Source organism: Perca fluviatilis, chromosome 21 (assembly GCF_010015445.1).
Source record: "Perca fluviatilis chromosome 21, GENO_Pfluv_1.0, whole genome shotgun sequence".
Taxonomy (NCBI): domain Eukaryota; kingdom Metazoa; phylum Chordata; class Actinopteri; order Perciformes; family Percidae; genus Perca; species Perca fluviatilis.
Window position 1 is genome coordinate 506719 of NC_053132.1, and position 5127 is coordinate 511845.

Consider the following 5127-nt stretch of genomic DNA (forward strand, 5'->3'; position numbering starts at 1 on the left):
TTAGAAAGTGGTAGGCCTACATTATGAAATACCTTTTCGCATATTTTGGGTTAGGGTTAGAGTTAGGGTGTGCGTGTCTGTGTTTGTGCGTGTTTGCGTGTCTGTATGTGTGTGTGTGTGTGTGTGTGTGTGTGTGTGTGTGTGTGTGTGTGTGTGTGTGTGTGTGTGTGTGTGTGTGTGTGTGTGTGTGTAACTCTGCCCGCGGAACCTTTCGCTTGTGTCTAACGGGGAGCTAGTTATGTGTTGCACAAGTGGTGTGTGAGTTTCCTTCAAACATGTTTGGTAATGTGTCAACGTTACAGTCCAGCGGTGAATGACAGCGGAGTTTATTCTAAGGTATCAGCTTCTTAAATATTATTTAGAATGACGTATATAAACCGTGTTTATGACGTCAGTCAGTAGTTGTGTTTACATGTTACATACTGCAGGTCAGAGATGCCTAGCGTTACGTTACTGTCAGCTTGTTTCGTTACATGTTACATACATATTACATACATACATACATACATATTAGTGAAGTTAAACATAAGCTATACTGTCGATTTGTCCCGCGAACCATTTCAAAACCGTGCTTTAATGCATTGTTTAAAAAAGGCTCGCGAACCTCCATTAAAAACGTGACAAATTAAGACGTATTTGGGTTTTAACAAATGGACATGAATAATAAAATATAACTGGAGACATGGTGACAAGCGTCAATGTTCGCTGGTGAATTCGGCATTAATATGATCCACCAAAACGTGATTAAAATGTCCGTTTTAGTGAGTAATCCCGGGGGTTTCTGCCGGCTGCCACTGACGGTCATTCATATTTCCAGCCACTTTTAAAGTAAAGAGTTGGTCCTTAGTAAGGGAGTGATCTGCCGAATTGAAGAGTGACTTGTATTACGTTATGGAGAAGTGTTTAGTTGTATTAACATCACAACACACTTGCTTAGTAAGCAAGGTGGCATTAAAGTGTTACCTTTTCTGAACGGAGTTTGGTTCGGTGCTCTCACCTTTCTGGAGAAAAAGTAATCGGTTGGATAAGAGAGAGTGTGTGTGTGTGTGTGTGTGTGTGTGTGTGTGTGTGTGTGTGTGTGTGTGTGTGTGTGTGTGTGTGTGTGTGTGTGTGTGTGTGTGTGTGTGTGTGTGTGTGTGTGTGTGTGTGTGTGTGTGTGTGTGTGTGTGTGTGTAGAAGTAAAGTGTCTTTCTGCCACTAGGTGTGTGTGTGTGTGTGTGTGTGTGTGTGTGTGTGTGTAGAAGTAAAGTGTCTTTCTGCCACTAGGTTTTTTGTGTGTGTGTGTGTGTGTGTGTGTGTGTGTGTGTGTGTGTGTGTGTGTGTGTGTGTGTGTGTGTGTGTAGAAGTAAAGTGTCTTTCTGCCACTAGGTGTGTGTGTGTGTGTGTGTGTGTGTGTAGAAGTAAAGTGTCTTTCTGCCACTAGGTGTGTGTGTGTGTGTGTGTGTGTAGAAGTAAAGTGTCTTTCTGCCACTAGGTGTGTGTGTGTGTGTGTGTGTGTGTGTGTGTGTGTGTGTGTGTGTGTGTGTGTGTGTGTGTGTGTGTGTGTGTGAGAAGTCATGATCATTTTGGCAATCACCTCATTTATCCATCTCCACCTCCACCTCTGTGCTCCTAGCCCACGGCTAACCACTATCCACGCGGGCTCTCCCACGTCCCTCCGCTTCGGCATCATGATCAAATATTCAACTCTACAACTGGTCCAGTGCGTCAACTACTCCATTCCATCCGCATCCCAGTCATCAAACAGCTCGGACTTCGTCGACGCCGTTACATCCACAGAAGCTCTCGCCGCCAAGGTTTGTTTTCTTCCACCACGGACAATCCATTCCATCCATCTGGTCACCTGCACGCTCTGTTGCACCTGTCCCACGTCATCTGAATGCTTCACCCACTGGTTCACATAGGGCTGACCGCATCATCAGGCTTTACACAAACCCGGACCGGACTACAGTGCTTTTCCCCACTTCACATACACTCAATCATACTCTCCAATCATTTGCTAATCGGCTCACTGTCCCCCTCAGCACGCAAAACCCCCACACCCCAACGACCACCACACACTGCTAACGGGACAACCTCAGATCTCTCCAGCCTGCCCCCATCCCACCACCCTCTCACCATGCCAACTTTGCCCTCCCTCAACACCCGATGCGCTCAACAATAAAGCCCCTGTCCTCCATGAACTAATCCTCGACAACACTCTTGACTTCCTTCTGCTCACCGAAACCTGGCAACAACCCAACGACTTCTTCTCCCTCAACCAAGCATCCCCCGGCTACAACTACATCTGCAAACCCGCCCCTCCCACGTGGAGGTGGCCTCGCCGATCATTTTCAATCAGAACTTCCGGATCACAGAACTCACCCTCCCCTCAGTATCATCGTTTGAATATCTCGCCTTCAAAACTCTTTCCTCCATGACAGTCATCCTCATTTACCGGCCACCTAAACCAAATCCCTCCTTCCTCTCTGATTTTACTGAACTCCTCACACTAGCCTCATCTCTCTCTCCACGTCTGCTGCTACTTCGGTGACTTAAACATCCACATGGACTCCCCCACATGCAAGCTCTCATCAGAATTCAAAATTTTACTGGATAACTTCTCTCTCACCCAACATGTCACATTCCCCACCCAGGAAAAGGTCACATCCTCGACCTGGTCTGCTCCACCAACAAACCAGTGCTCGACCTCCATCCATGCCCCTCTTTCCCCTCTCTGATCACAAACTGATACGGTTCACCATCCCTTCTCCAACCCCCGCCCCGCCTCCTCAGAGAAATCACCTTCCGCAACCTCAAATCTATCAATCCCCACCATCTCTCTGACCTGCTCTCCACCACTCTCCACCTGGACTCAGCCCTCACCTCACCCGATGACCTCACAGACCACCTCAACTCCACCTTGTCTACCTCCCTCAACACCCTGGCCCCCTCAAAACAAAACTTCGTCACTTTTAACACCTCTTCACCCTGGTACACACCTGCACTCCGAAAAATGAAACAAACTGGCCGCCCAACTGAACGTCTGACAAAGAAATCATCCCTCACAGTCCATCATGAAGCCTATAAATCCCATCTCATCGCCTACAAAGATGCCCTCATTGCTGCCAAATCTGCCTACCTCTCCACCATCCTCACCGACCCCTGCCAAAACCCCAGGACCCTCTTCTCCACATTGAACAACCTCATCAAGCCTCGGACCAACAGCCTCCTTACCTCTACTCCGGATCTCTGCAACTCATTCCTCCACTTTTTCACTGACAAAATCAATCTCATTTACAAATCCCTATCCCCTGTATCTGACCTTTAGGATCTACTCCAGCACCTACCTTGGACCCTCCTCTCTCCATCCCTCCAGACCTCCCGACCCCTCCTCCACACTTCCTCCTCTCCCAGTTTAACCCAGTCACTCCTCCCGAAATCTCCAAACTCATCAGCTCTTCCAAACCCACTACCTGCTCCCTTGGCCCCTCCCTACTCCACTTCTGACGGTCCTGCCTCCCGGTCCTATGCCCCTACCTCACTAACCTCTTCAACTCCTCACTGTCCCTTGGAACTGTCCCTCTGCTTTCAAAACTGCCGCTGTCACCCCAATCCTTAAAAACCTGGTCTGGATCCCTCCTCTCTCAACAACTACCGCCCAATATCCAACCTCCCTTTCTGTCTAAAACCCTGGAACGCGCAGTCGCCTCACAACTACAAACCCATCTTCTTGCCAATAACCTATTGAACCTCTCCAATCTGGTTTCGCCCCCTACACAGCACAGAAACCGCTCTCCTCAAAGTCCTCAACGACCTCCTCACCTTTGCTGACACGGTTCCCTCAACATCCTCATCCTCCTCGACCTGAGTGCAGCCTTCGATACTGTGAGCCATAACATCCTGCTCACCAGACTCAAAGACCCCGGTATCGACGGTACTGCACTCAGCTGGCTCCCACTCTACCTTTCCAACAGATCCCATTTCATCTCTCTCCACAACCACACCTCTGCCACAGCCACAGTCACTCAAGGTGTTCCCCAAGGCTCCGTGCCGGGCCCCTCCTCTTCATCATCTACATCCTCCCTCTTGGTCAGATACTCCGCCACTTCAACCTGGACTTCCACTGCTATGCTGACGACACCCAGATCTACCTCAGCACCAAATCCCCCACAATCCTCCCCTCTCCCACATCAACTCCTGTCTGTCAGCTATTAAAACTTGGATGCAACACAACTTCCTCAAACTCAACAGCGACAAAACAGAATTCCTTCTGATCGGCTCCAAATCCACACTCAGCAAAACCAATAACCCCACTCTCACCATCGGGCGGCACCATTGTCTCCCCATCTCCCCAGGCCCGCAACCTTGGCGTTATCTTTGATTCCACCCTCTCCCTTGAGCCTCACATCCGTCAAGTCATTAAAACCTCCTTCTTTCACCTCCGCAACATCGCCAAAATCAGACCCTCTCTCACACCCCCGCTGCTGAAAGACTCATTCACGCCTTCATCTCCTCCCCCACTGGACTACTGCAACTCACTTCTCCTCGGCATCAGCTCTACCAACATCAACCCGACTCCAACTGGTCCAGAACTCAGCCGCCGCCTCATTACCTGCTCCAAATCCTGGCACCACATCACTCCAGTCCTAAAACAACTCCACTGGCTTCCCATTTCCCACCGGATCACCTACAAAATCCTGGTCCTCACCTATAAAGCCCTCCACCATCTGGCCCCCTCATACCTCACTGACCTCCTCTCCCCTTACCAACCCTCCACGGTCCCTCAGATCCACCTCAGCCCGGTCTCCTCTCCATCCAAAAGTCCAACCTGCGCTGTTTTGGGGACAGAGCCTTCTCCAGAGCAGCTCCCAGGCTCTGGAACTCCCTCCCCAAAGAGATCCGCACCTCTGAGTCCCTCACCATCTTCCAGTCCCGCCTCAAGACCCATCTCTTCACCTCAGCCCTACCCATAGTCCACCTGCCCCCCTCCCTTTTTCATCTGTATCTTGTTTTGTTCTACTTGTTTTTGTTTGCTCGTTTTGTTTTGTTATGTTTTTATAATCTACCCTGCCCTGTAAAGCCGACTTTGGAGTCCATGAAATATGTGTTTGTTTTTTTTTTATTTTAAAAGTGTTTTCTGCCACT

At 49.4% G+C, this 5127-nt stretch overlaps 1 protein-coding gene across 3 annotated transcripts in view; it reads left to right on the forward strand.

The window, feature by feature from the left end:
• The first annotated feature begins 211 nt into the window (after positions 1–211).
• The window catches only part of LOC120551395 (cytochrome c oxidase assembly protein COX11, mitochondrial), a 9299-nt gene continuing 4383 nt past the window's right edge, over positions 212–5127 (forward strand). For 2 of the 3 annotated variants that reach the window (XM_039788817.1, XM_039788816.1), the window contains exon 1: positions 212–336. The gene's annotated coding sequence lies outside the window, so the exon portion shown is untranslated. The remainder of the gene's footprint in view (positions 337–5127) is intronic. The other variant, XM_039788818.1, reaches the window with a different exon arrangement.